At 27.5% G+C, this 14,857-nt stretch overlaps 1 long non-coding RNA gene across 2 annotated transcripts; it reads right to left on the bottom strand.

Annotated features, from left to right (window-relative positions):
• Positions 1 to 1,540: 1,540 nt before the first annotated feature.
• On the bottom strand, positions 1,541 to 6,928 carry LOC136083886 (uncharacterized). 2 transcript variants are annotated; one of them, XR_010640177.1, is made up of 8 exons: positions 6,704 to 6,925; positions 5,899 to 5,928; positions 5,376 to 5,492; positions 4,692 to 5,296; positions 3,702 to 3,974; positions 2,929 to 3,027; positions 1,918 to 1,980; positions 1,541 to 1,832 (listed from the first exon to the last, which is right to left on the bottom strand). It is a non-coding gene; the product is annotated as an uncharacterized LOC136083886 (long non-coding RNA). The 2 variants fall into 2 exon arrangements; XR_010640176.1 differs by lacking the exons at positions 1,541 to 1,832; positions 1,918 to 1,980; positions 2,929 to 3,027 and having other exon boundaries at positions 3,568 to 3,974; positions 6,704 to 6,928.
• Between the last annotated feature and the right edge of the window lie 7,929 nt (positions 6,929 to 14,857).

Raw genomic sequence — 14,857 nt, 5'->3', positions numbered from 1 at the left:
AAAACCTCTGTGTTTTTAATAAAAAATTTCGGGTGTACAAATATCTAAGTAAATCATGAATAGAGATCCCTAAAAATTGATTATTCGCAAAAACTTTGGATCCAGAATAATTATATATGAAAATATTCCAATTTCCGCTTAAGATGCTCATCATAATCTACCCTACACTTAATGTAGGAGAGCAAAGTTATTTACAAAAAATAAAATTCATATATGAATGTATATATATATATATATATATATATATATATATATATATATATATATATATATATATATATATATATATATATATATATATATATATATATATATGTATATATATATATATATATATATATACACACACACACACACACACACACACACACACACACACATACACACTGTACACAAAAGAAAAAACAAAATTTTCAAAAGACAAATATATACATATATACACAAAAACTTTCATGTCTACAAATAACATTTTTTGAATTGTAGACATGAAAGTTTTCAATTATCCTGCCGGACCTTCGACCCCTGCATGAAGGGTGTTGACCTCCCCATCTAAATGAAGGGTGGTCAGTCCCCCCATACTGAACCCACCTATGAAATGACCGATGGGTCAAAGGTCCGGGCTTCGTTTTCCGAAAGACTTTATAATCTTCATACGTAAGTTCTAAAAATAAAAATTGATATATTTTTTTAAACGAAATTTTAAAATTTTAATTTTAAAATTCATAAATACATTTACATAAAAAAATTTAAAAAAATAGTAAAAAAAGATTTTATCAAAATATTATTAGTTTATACTAAATTACAAACTAAACTAAGAACAGTATGCCTAACTTACCAAGTCGCCTATGAAGAAAAACTAAAAAAAAAAAAAAAAATAAACAAAATAAAAATAAAAAAAGAAACTTAACCAACAATTTATATATATATATATATATATATATATATATATATATATATATATATATATATATATATATATATATATATATTAGTATAAACATTTATCTAATTTTTTCTTACTTCTACACAGTGTTTCACCATCACACCATCAGTAGGTTCATCAGGAAGAATTCTTCCTGATGAACCTCCCAGTAGGCACAGCGACGTGACAAAAACGTGAATTTCACGTTATTTTGGCACGTGACAATTAGGTGACTTTTTGGTCCCCATGAAATGACCAATTCACGTGATTTATGGACGTGTTTTTCACGTTACTTTTGGCACGTGATATTTAGGTGACTTTTTGGTCCTCATGAAATGACCAATTCACGTGATTTATGGACGTGTTTTTCACGTTACTTTTGGCACGTGATATTTAGGTGACTTTTTGGTCCTCATGAAATGACCAATTCACGTGATTTATGGACGTGTTTTTCACGTTACTTTTGGCACGTGATATTTAGGTGACTTTTTGGTCCCCTTAAACTGTCCAAAAAACGTGCTTTTTACGTTAATTTTGGCACGTAATATTTAAGCAATAACTATGCTTTATAATTACAATTATAAGTGTTTGTATTCGTGTAAAGAAAAAAACTCATCGTCGAGGAAATATTTAATACGTATTAAAATACATGGTTTTATTAGTTAGTATATTAGTTCTTGACATAAAAATTTTTAATTTGTAATAAAAGCTGCACTTTTGTTAAAATATCCTCCTTATATCCAATAAGTAATAAGTACGAAGTCGTAGATCTGCAACTTACGAAGAGCACGCTTTAAACTTATATATCTATTCTCCCATAAAAGCACGCTTCAAACATAATCTAACGAATCAGTCGATATTTTCTTCTATAAGAGCACGCATCAAACTTGATCTAATGAATCAGATTTAGCTGAAAAGAAACGAATAAAATCTTAAATAATAATATGATTACTTAATAATTATCTTAAATCACAAACTTTTAAAACAAATCTTACTTTGAGAGTTGCTAACTACTTTTGGCAACAAGATTTTCTAGTGTGTTATTTGTTTTCTTTTATCTAAATCATTAAATAATTTTAAGAAAACAATACTACATACAGTGTAAAAAAATAAAAGTCATTTGCCTTCTAATTTTATACTCTGATTGCTAAAAAAGTAAATAAGTATTTAATAAAAAAAGATGTAACAAAAAAGTCGACAGATGATTAAAAAAAAATAGAAGTACATAAAAAATACAAGTTTAAAAAAATATTTTTAATCTATATATATCTATATCTAATATCTATCTATAGATTTATCTATATCTATATCTATATAAAGTTAATAACTGATAGGCGTGATTAGGCGTGATCTACAAAGTTTTGAACAGCATTAAATGTCATTTTAGAATGCACACAAAAATTAAAACAATTTATATAAATGTAATAGTTATCACATAACCACAAAGTATTATAGTGGGGATTTTATATCATGATTTTCCTTATCCATGCTCAGATTTTCACCTTGAGGCGCCTTTTGCTGTGGAAACATTCACCACGGCTAAGGAGCCTCATCTACCCCTAATTATATATAATATATTAAGTATAAAACTAAAAATATGTATAATAAAGTATTGTCAAATTAGGTCACCAATAAATACAGAGTGCTGAAAATTCAACTCAGAATCAAGTTGCATTCTCCGACAAGATATGAATTAAATCAAATTCTTACTACAGAGTGCGATCACAAAAGAAGACAAAGAGAGGGAAAAGTGAAATTTAAAGTCAAACTTTAAAAGTTAAAAGGTTATTGGGTCTTACTACAGAATGATATTCCTAGGCAATAACATAACAATACCATTGGGTCTTCCTAGTCAATAATATTTTATGCAGAACTTATCATTTGTTATGTAGCCTAATAAATTTAATATTAAATAAGTTATAATAACTTATTTATTATCAAATTAATTACATTGACAAATTTGACAGTCTAAAATAATATACAACATGGTAGAAAAAAAAGTATACCTCGTAGTAGGGTTTGATCTTTTGCATGTTGCAATATGATAATTATCTGCCATAACGTTACACAATTTTGAACTAAGCTTTATAATATATTTATTAAACCTAAATTGATAAAACTTAGTTATAAGATAATAAGTTTGGATAAAATATTATATATGTGACATTTTATTTTTGTCAAAAATGCATTGCGAAGTTATAAGATATCTTACGCCCTACTTTTTAAATTAATTATTGTAAAATTACAATGCAAAATAATTACATTATTGTAAAAGTAAAATAAAAAGTAATTACAATAATGAATATATAACTACATATTTCATGTAATCATTATATTTAAAATATCCTGAAAAAATTCAGAATATTTCCCCCCTCATTTTCCCCTTAATTTTGCATTCAGCCAAGTTGTTTCTGAATTTTTTAAAAACTTTTCTTAATTTTTGTATGAATGATGACTAAAACAACATTAAAACAAATAGATGAATAATATATACTTGTTATATGTTGTAATATGTTGTATGTATGGAACTTGTAATATAAGTTGTATGTATGGAAAACTTTTCGGATATTTGGAAAAAGGTAAATTTCAGAAAAATATCTGGTATTCCGGGAATATCCCGAATAAGATAATCCCTGAAACTAAATTATAAAAAAATAGTAAATAAAGAATATCTTTCCAAGTTTCTAATCACAGGTTTTTATTATGAATAAAAAAAGTTCCAAAATACACAATATTTTGGCAACGTAACATTCACGTTTTAATCAAGTAAAATTGTCACCTGGACAAGGTCACCTAAAATATACATGATTGAAACATGAAGAAGGAAACGGGGTAAGAGCAGGCATCAAACTTTATCTAATGAATAAGTCAATATTTTCTCCAATAATAGCTCACAACACCAAATTTAGCTCAAAAGAAACAAATAAAAACTTAAATAATAATATTAATATTAAATAATCATCTTAAATCACAAATTTTTAAGACAAATCTTACATGGTGAGTCACCAACTGTTTTGGCAACAAGATTTTCTGGTGTTGCTATTTCTTTGATCTAAATCATTAAACAATTTTCAAAAAAGCAATGCTATACTTGAGAGAAACTTGCTTTACATATTGGAAGGTCGTCAACATTGAAAGATAAGTAAAATGCAGTTTCAAATACAATAGCATCATAATTATCTCTTTGTGGGGAAAACATTGAACAAATCCGCGTTAATAACCTGTTTTATATTGTACATAATAACAATAGTAATAAAATTCATATAATATATAATAATAATTTCATATAACTCGAGTATATATATATTAATCATATAATATTCAAATAATATAAAAAAAAGAAATAAATAAGTATTAACCCTTTTTAACAAGTAAAGCACGAGATCAAGATGTCATATATTATAAAAAGATAAAGTATTTAATAATAATATATACATATATCAATAATAAATAACATAACACATTTATTCATTGATATTATCTTGGATAAATTCTTTAACCTTGTTGATAAAAACCAAATAAAGAAAGAAAATCTATTTTGGGTTTTTATCTAAACGACTCTTGAGTAATAATGCAGAAGTTCTAGAGACATTATTATTGCTCAGAATCAAGAATAAGTTCTGCTAGAACTTATAATTTGTCCATGTAGCTTACTTAATTTGATATTAAATTCGTTATAACATAACTTATTTCGTACTAAATTAAGTAAGCAAAATGGACAAATTCGCCAGTCTTAAATATTATATCATAAAGTAGAAAAAAAGCATACCTTGTATTTGAGTTTAATCTTATTTGTGTGGCAAATAGGGACGGCAAATAGGGTACTAATTTATTTAACTTAATTTGATATAATTTAGATATTAGATATTACAACTTAAAATATATTGTTCTTTTTAGTTCTGTTTTAAATGCATTGCGTTAATAGATATTATATAGACCAATTTTTTTTTTTTAATTATGATAATACTACAATAAAAATTAATTATATTATCATAGAAGTAAATAATTATAACTAATATAATGAATACAAAAACTATACTATAAAAAAATAATTAATATAATAAAAAATATTATTTCACATTTTTTTTTTAAATAAAAAAAGTTCCGAAAGACGAGATATTTTGGCACGTAACTTTCACGTGACTTTCACGTAAAATAGTAACCTCGACGAAGTCACCTAAAATACACGTGATTGAAACGTGAATAAAACGTTGCGTGCCTACTGGGCTACTGATGGTGAAACACTGTGTAGAAGAAAGAAAAAATTAGTTAAGTGTTTTTACCAATTTGTTGCTCTGTTCTTTAGGAACATTGACACACTAACATTATTTATATATACAATATATTTTTGCTTACCAAGCTGTTGCTTCAGATCTAAAATGGAAAAAACATTTTTAATTTAATTTTTAAAAAGAAGTAAAAAAGAAAATCTAGATAATAAAACCAAACTTACTTATACTTCATTGCTATTTAAAAAAATACGCTATCATAATGTTTTGAAAGTGTTTTACCCAAGTGAAAAACTACCAAAAGAAAATTATTCAGTTACCGGATAATGAAGTCGATGAAGCTAAATGAAAATGATATTTATTGCTTGTTTTTTAATTAAATAAAAAACAGAAAATCAACAAACCCCAAAATGACAAAAATTATTAAAGTACATTATATAAAAATAGAGCAAACGTAGTGATAGTGGATTTAATCCAAAAATAGAAAGAACCTTAAGAAAAAAGCTCACTGCTTTTAAATCTACAAAAATTTCCAACTTACATTTTTCTATCTACATTTATCTATAATAAAATATGAATTAATGAGTTACCGTTATTTAAAGTTGATCCAGAAGCAATTAAAATAAATTATCAAATAAAAGTTTATTTATATAATCTTGACGATAATGTTAAAATAAACAATATTTATTGCTTGAAAAGTTAAGTAACAAATGTAATTCAAGTAATAAAATATATGTACTAAATTACCTGTTGTGGCTGGTGCAACTGAAGTTATAACTAAATAAAAAAATATTAAATAAAGAAGTTATTTTATCTATCTTATCTATTTTATCCTGATGATTATGTTTAAATAAACAATATTTATTGGTTCTTTTTAAAATAAAATAAACAATGAACAACATTAATTCTTCTTGAGAATAAAAGTACATCAGCTCTAATTCGCTAGCTGACTTTACTCGAAAGACCGCATGGAAAATGAAGCTGGGCATAAAAAAAGTCTAGAAACTACTTAAAAACTAAGAAATAGTGTATTTTACAGAATACAGAACCGTAAGTAACAATACGAACAATTGGCGAAACTATGCGTATCTATGCACACTAATAATATTCATTAGCGTATTAATATTTAGACGAATGTAACTTACGCATATTTCGCTCAACTAAGATTGTTTTTTATACTCCGGTGTGGTCCGGTGTAGTCCGGTATGGTCCAGTGCAGTATTCGTATACACCCATTTTCGAGCACATTCTTTTAAAAAGCAAAAAATTAAGATTAAAAGTTCGGATTTTTACAGGTTCGTGCGTTTTGTCTAAAGTTCAGGATTAATTTATATCAATAGTAACTTTTGATCTAAATTAATCCTGAACTGTTTAGGCAAAAGATATCATCAGAACGCAACGATCGAACTTTTAGTTCTTTTGCCTGAAGTTTCAGGCGTGAAAAATAGCCTGAACAGTTCATGCAAATTTTACCGGAACTTTTTTAAGAGTGTACTGCTACACAATCATACTAGCGTTTACAAAATGAATTTAAACTATTTATAAAACTTACAAAAAAAGTTCTTGCAGCAGGACTTTCATAAATTTAACCGTGTCAATGTCGCCATTAATAGTTTCAAAAACATCGGTGTCCATTGATTTGTTGGCATTTAGGAAGGTAGATTGTTTCGATAAGAGCTTTTTAACTTCCATAAATTAAAATGGCACACCCTAAACTCGTTTATTATTTATTTATCAGTTGTTTTGCTTTCAGTTGTTGTAAGGAAGTGAATCTTGAAAACGCGTTTAAGTCAAATTTAATTATTTGGGCAATAAAAAATAATTTTTTTATTAGTTTTTTATTTCATTTTAATTATGCCTATTAAAATCGCGTCACTTAAGCTGTTATGTGAGTCTTCTGACCAATGCCTTTATTACTATATTTTAGTATAATAAACATTTATTAAACGTCAATCAAACATTTTTAAAATAACGACTTATATTATTCAATATTGTAAGAGTTTGATCGACGTTTAATAAACGTATATATTTAAAGATTTAAAACGTAGATTTTAAATCTATAAATGTTTACGTTTAGTTATGGTCAATTAAAGGTTTACAATATTGATTTATGTAAGTCAATATTCTAAACGTTAGATCGACGTTAAGTAAACGTATATATAAAAAAGTTTGAAATATACATTTCAAATCACGCGTCGATATTTAATCAATAATAAGTCGCTAAACGTTTTATCCATTTTTCGACCAATTTCGACTGAGTATTGACCAATTCTGAACCAATCTGTGTTTACTGGGACTGAACCAATCTGTGTTTACTGATTTACAATTCTGAACCAATCTGTGTTTACTGTAATTCTGAACCAATCTGTGTTTACTGATTTACAATTCTGAACCAATCTGTGTTTACTGGAACGAATCTGTGTTTACTGAGACGGTGATGCCTGGCTTTCGATAAGAGCGAGGCATGCGATTTAGAGTCTATAACTGTGACCTGCATGAGTTTGATTTTTCTGAGTTCTGTGTTGGGTTTTTTAAAAGTAAAACCTCTGACTCTCATGATAATTGAGGTGTCGATACTAACAGCACTAAAGAAATTCTCGGTTGCCTGTTTATTTTGTCATATTTGTCTGAGACCTCTACTCCCACCACTATAACACTTGATTCTTTTTGCTGTCTTTGTTTCTGCTCATGTGGTACTTTATTTAGAAATAAATTCCGATCATTTCTACTTTCATTAGATTTGCGGTTGATGAAATGAGAATGATACCGGTTAAGGTTTTTTTTAGTTTGCAAAGAGATTTTTGTGAGGTTTTGTTTTCTACTTCTAAGGTCAAGACTTTGTTTTCTAGAACTGCAATGCGTGATTACACAGCTAGAAATTCTGCAAATATTATAGTCTAGTTGCTCTGTTTTACCGGGTCCTGTGCTTGAGAATCCTTCAAGTTAATATAGACTAGTGATGAGCGTTGTATTGGGTATGACCAGTTTAATTTTCGTGGACATAATTGACAGCGGAAAAATAATAATAATAATAAAGCATATACACATATATATATAAACTTGTATGTGTATATATAGAAATTATATAGATTTCTTTCGTAAGTATAATTAAATGTATTACATATAAAAAAATGATTTTAAATTTTCCGTAAATATAAATAATTAACAAATAAGTTTTGGATTTTGTCAAAAAAATATAAAAGAAAAATAAACAAAAGAGAAAAAATAAGAAAAAAAAAGGCCGAATAAAAAAAAGGTTTGAATAGCACAAAGAGATTAGAAAAAATCAGGTGTGTGTCGTTGTTGGCGGTAAGTTAAAAACTACGAGAGAAGAAAGTTGAACTGAAAGATTTAGTAAAACTCTTTAAAATTGATAAAGATAAAAAAAGCTTTTAAAACTCTATAAGAATATAAGCGAACTGAAGCATAAATCCTGGTTACAACTATATTTATAATAATAATATATAAATAAAGGTATATAATAAAATATAAGTGTAGGTATATATAAATATTGGTATGCAATTATAACAAAAACTGTGTTTTAGACACGTCCAATATAGTTACTATAATACCATAATTTTTAAAAGTAGAAAAATAATTCATTAGCTAATAAGATGAATCAATAGCAGAGAAAGAAATAATAACTAAAAATAAAAAATGGAAAAAGGAATAAAAAGAATACAAAAAAAATAAAAATCCCAGAAAACTTACGCCCGATCAAAAACACTTCTTATCGACTTATAGGCTTAAGCGCAAAAAAAAACATTGTATAAAAAAAGTAGAAACAAGGTAATTCATAAAAGTATACTACTAAAAAACACGGACATTACCAGAATTACCCAGCAACAATGACAAACATAAGGCCAAACTATAACCTTAAACTATTAACTGCTCTTCAATCTTCAATCCATGAAATTGAACAAATCACCAAGAAGCGACGGTCTGCAGTTTTCTATCAAGAATGACAATCTTGGCGAAACCCTACTTATTGTGTTAAATTATTTAATAAAAGAAAAAAAGCTGCTAGCCTTACAAAAACAAGCCCTTATAACGTGCATTTATGCAAAAGGTAACACATCAAGTACAGCAAAAGGAGATCCAATTTATCTACAATCTACAAAACTCATGCAAAAATTTTACCAACAGACTAAAAAACATACTTCCATTTATTATCAAAGGAACACAAATTGCTTGCAATCCTCATAGAATAATATTCGAAAACTTATCCGACACCAGAGACATAGATACCGACACCAGAGACATAAATATTCGACACCAGAGACATTCATATAGCAAATGAAAATAATCAAGACGCATCCATAATATCAATAAATCAAACAAAAGCATTCGACAGAGTAGACAAGATTATTTTATTTGATTGTTAATTTAGTTTTAGTAATCATTTTATTAATATAATTAAAAGATTGACATACAATGAAATACTATGATTTTAACTCGCGTTTAAAAATAAATGGTTTTTTATCCGAAGAAACCAAAATTCACTTAGGAGTAAGACAAGACTGCGTGTTCCCTTTAACACGTGACTTTAAAAATTTCACGTGACCAAAATTCACTTAGGAGTAAGACAAGGTTGAGTGTTCCCGTTGACATGTGACTTTGGAAATTTTGCCATTATGAGAGGATAATAATGCAAACAAACTGTTTGCGGTAATCTTTTTAAAAGTGATTTGTAATTGTTTTAATTTGATTTTGGTATCAGCGTGGCTTAATAATCTACTTTCCATTGGTATAAACTTTTTTTTAATTTAAATTAAAAAAATATCAAGTTTAACAACTTAAATATCTACAGTAAAAAAATGTCTTATTACAAAACACATGATCTGCCTTCCAAAAGTAAATATGATGAAAAAATTCTACTTATAAATGGTATAGATCCTTACTCAATACCAGACAGCGAATTCAAAACCAGTAAAGAAACTTTTCCAGCTGTAACTTACGCTGATGGAGTAAAGTAAATCTTGTATTTTCACCAAGTTTTTATACAGCTGAGGATATGAAGGCCTATAAAAGCTTAGAAGCGTTTAATGTTAGAAGGATGGTTAGGAATGTGGGAGTTATTAGCATAGGAAGTTTGAGAATTGTTATGGGAAAGGTAAAAAACAAAATATTGTTAAAGCATGTACATATAATTTTATATATTTTTTTAATGCTTATATCTATTTATTACTTTATAATTTGTATTTAAAGGTGTTTCATTCACAACGTCTTAATGAGGCCCCACTTCGTCCATGGATTGCTGCAGAATGTAGTGGTAAAATTGAATGTGCACACTGAAATTGCATGCCAGGTCTTGTTGAAGCATGCACATATATTGCTGCAGTTCTATTTTGGATTGACATAACTGTTAAAATGCAAAAAAACAGTAACTGATTATAAATCTTACTGGCTACCCCCAAACTCTAAAGCACATTTAACACCAAAACGTTAATGTGAAATCAATTTTTGATTAAGCACAATCAAAAAACGAATATTAGACAAAAGTTTGGAAGATGACCCAAATGATCGCAGTATTTCTACATTAGTTTGTTCTACCAAAAAGAAATCTGTTGAAAAGCCGACACATCAAGAACTATGTATATTTTTTAATTAACTTAATTAATCAAAATCAAAGGTAGCTATCATAAAAACAATCCCTGAATATGCTCCTGCATACTCTACAAAATCTGACCATCATAAAGTGCCTTTAATGAGCGATTTATATTATTTAGATAAAAAAACTCCTAATTACATGTGTTGCAATCTTATTTCAAATTTATTTATCCTAGTTTAACTTTAACAACTAAGCAAGTGGTTAAAATAGAAAGCTTGACACAATTACAATCAAGTTCTAGTTGTTGGCACCAATTTCGATGTAGTCGAAATCGATGTTTTGCTCAAAAAAAAACTTTCAAGTTCTTGACTCAGGTTTATTTAATAATAATAATAATGGTTTTATGGTTTTTATTAACGATAATGGTTTTACAAGTTTATTTAATAATAATAATAAACAGATTTCAGTTATATGGGTGGGTCACCAGATGATGTTGTTGAGTGTTCTTGTTGTGGAAAAATATGTTTAGAAATTAAATGTCCATACAACCTTTGAAACAACATATTACAAGATACAGTTGAAAATGAAAAAGCTAGTTATCTTTAATTAGAAAAAGTGGTCACTTTCACTTAAAAAAGACCATGCATATTACTATTAAGTTCAAACTCAACTTCTTGTTACTGAATATGAGTTCTGTGATTTTTTTGTATGGACAATGAAGAACTTTTTAATTCTTAGAATTCCTCGCGATGAAAATTTGATAGAAAGAATTCTTAACATATCAAAGGATTTTTTTAAAAGGACTATCCTTCCTGAACTAATTTCTAAATTTTATAGTGAACCTGAACATATTGAAAGTAATGTTTTATCATTTCAAGGTAAGATTTGCTCCTGTCACATGAGTTCAAAAGACGACGATACGATTAGTTTTACTATAAACATTGTAAAATTAGATATTTGCATGTGAAATATATGAAAATTTAAAAAATGCCTAAAGGCAATTGGTTTTGTCCAGAATGCAGATGAAAATGAAACATTTTAAAAGTAAAAAAGAAATCTGCTAAGAAAGCAAACTATATATTTCATTAGCAGTTTTACACACACACATAAATATATATATATATATATATATATATATATATATATATATATATATATATATATATATATATATATATATCATACATATATATTCTATTTTTTTTTTTATATTACATTTAGTTATATAGATAGAGTTGTTTTACATTCATTTTAAGATATTATATTATATAATATATACAAATTATTAAATTAGTATGATAACATATTGTCAAGTTATTATTCAAAGTAAATGCTAATTAAGTGGTACTAAAGATGGACATAAGTTAACTAAAGCACAAGCAGAATGAACAACTTCCGTCTTTAGTAAACAAAAAGTCAATTGGTATTTTGCTGTTGAGAATTGAAAACTTTTGTCTCAAAGTACCAATAACGCGCTCAACATGTATAATAAATAACGCGTCAATTACCAAACTAACGTTTGATAATTAACGTGTTATGATTCAGTAGCACAAAGCTGATCGTTTTCCGAGTAAAAGCAGGAATTTCCAGGTGTGCTGCGAATGAACATACAATATCATCAATATTAAAACCACTATCAGCCATAACTGTATCCCCATAAGCCAGCTTATTCAAATAACCACAATTTTCAGTTTTACTTTGTCACTCGACCTACCGCCCCATCCTTTTGAAATAATACTTATTGTACCTTGTGGAGTTATACTAATCAAATATTTTGCAGTGTTGTTGTGTTTATAAGATGACCATGTTATGCATCTTGCTGTTAGGTTACTAGGTCTATAAATAAACAACTTAAAGCAATCAGTTACTTGTAATTTTATCTCTAAATTTCGTTTCAAATGTAAAGAATGTAATGTAAGAGGTATAGTCTTTGTTATTTCTGAGCGTTCGGGCCATATAAGGAGTCTTGATAGTTTAATGAAAAATACATTGATCATGTGAAGAAACAATCTTGAGACAGTTGTTTTTGAAACACGAAAACTGTGTGCAAGATTAATTGTTCCAGATCCCAAACGAAATTTAAGTAGACACAAAACTACCTGACAAAAACTATTTAGAGTTCATGGAATAATTGCACTATCTATTCACAAGTTCAACCACAGCACATAAGGTGTTATAATCTGGTAAACCAGCAAAGTATATGACTGTTTTAGCATTATTTTTAAAAAGTTGTTTAGAAATCAATGCTTCTGTTGCATCATTTAAAATTTTTTGATTTTGATCAAGTAATGGTTCATATTTCTCATTTAACATCCTGATTTCATCATTCAATTTATTAACTATGTTTTCTTTACTTACTTCTGATGAACTTTATTGGCATAAATTGATTTCAATTCCTTCAATATATAAAACAATAACAAACAAAAAAGATGTACGTACTATTTAAAGTAAAACAAAATAAAATTTAATTTATCAGTTCCCTTAATAACTCATTAACGAAAAAGTACCTTTGTCAAATTTACTTCTTTTATTATCAATAACTTGAGTAATTTGTATTGCTTTTCTTTTTTTACGTCATATCAATCTATCTACTTTTAATTCTAAATTATCTTTTAATTTCATTGACATTAAACCTTCTTTTCTACTCATATAACGTGTTGGAACCTAATCTGCAAAATCTTTTTCAAATAGTTTTGCTGTTTTTCCTAAAATACAAATTACGTAAATAAATATAGCGTAACATAAAAGATATAGATGTAACTAGTGCAGGTTTTATACTAATTTTGTTGTAAATTTAAACTACAACCTGTTTTCAAGGCTTATATACACAGTATATACAGTATCTCACCGTTGGTAAAGCGTTTTCCACAAACTAGTAAAGTTTAATCAACTGCTGACAATTGTTTTTGAGATTTAGTTCTGAGTTTAGTTCTGTTTAATGAAGCTAACCATTTACTTCTACGTTCCTCTAAAAGGGAGCGCGACTCTTCGTCATAATTAATAATTCCAGAAAGCCTGAAAAATCTGACATCGGGTTGCTTTTTTTTAGTTAATGAGCAACGAAACACACCACAAGAAGAAACCATATCAATATTTAATATATATAATACCTATTATGTAATAAAAATAATATTTTATAATGTTTTATAAATAAAAAAACGCTCGCAATTAAAATCTATTTAAAATACTGCACAATTCATTTTTTTTTATATTGGCTTTGTTTATATTTTTATCCTTTCAAAATGGCAAAATTTTCAAAGACACGTGTCTACGGGAATAATCTATATCTATGACTCTGTACATAATACAAGCGGAGATATATACTATATTAGAAAAAACACACAAATAAAAGGCATCACTATAAACAACAAAGAAACGAAACTCCAACAGAATGCTAACGATAGCAATTTTTTTCTTAGAACTAATAATTCAATCATAGCTTTTAGAGAAGCCCTTGCTCGTAATAATTTCACAACAGGAACTAAGATAAACTTAAATAAATGCCAGGGTATCTGGCTAGGTAAAAACGGAAATGAAATCAAAGAAAGATATTTGAACTTCTTTTAATGAAGACCATTTATTCTAAAGTTTAGGTGTCGTCTTCTCCAACACAAACTTGACACCCAACAACAATGAATACATTAATACAGGCATGTCAAACTCAATTTGGTATGGGGGCCGCTTTAGCCTAAGAAAATATTGTAAGGGCCGCTCAAGCTAATACTTATTTTTCTGATGACTGAAGTGTAACTCTTCAATTCAAACTGTCCTTTTGCTTAGGCTTGATGTGAAAAAAACAAGCTTAAAATATACCAAATCACACATTTAAAACAGATTTAAAATCTACCAAATCATTGCAATATTATTAAAAAAAGTACAGAAGTTTAATTTTGCATTATTTATTTCACACAATAAGAACACAATAAAAATGAACAAGGAGTATTTTGTAATAATAATAACAAACATTATAAAATATTGCATTTTCCAGAAATTTGACAACTTTTATTCGCTGAAAGTTTAATAATGTCTGGTTTTATGTCTTGGCTAGCTACCACTTTCAGTATGGAACACAAATGTTCATCAGTAAGCCTGAACCTCTCAGGGGTTTTATTTCGTATCATGTGGAAAATAAATTTCTCAGAAAGATTAGTACTG

This window comes from Hydra vulgaris, chromosome 08 (genome assembly GCF_038396675.1).
Source record: "Hydra vulgaris chromosome 08, alternate assembly HydraT2T_AEP".
In the NCBI taxonomy this organism is placed as follows: Eukaryota; Metazoa; Cnidaria; class Hydrozoa; order Anthoathecata; family Hydridae; genus Hydra; species Hydra vulgaris.
The sequence above is the reverse complement of the archived record's forward strand: the minus strand, read 5'-3'. Positions and strand labels throughout refer to the sequence as shown.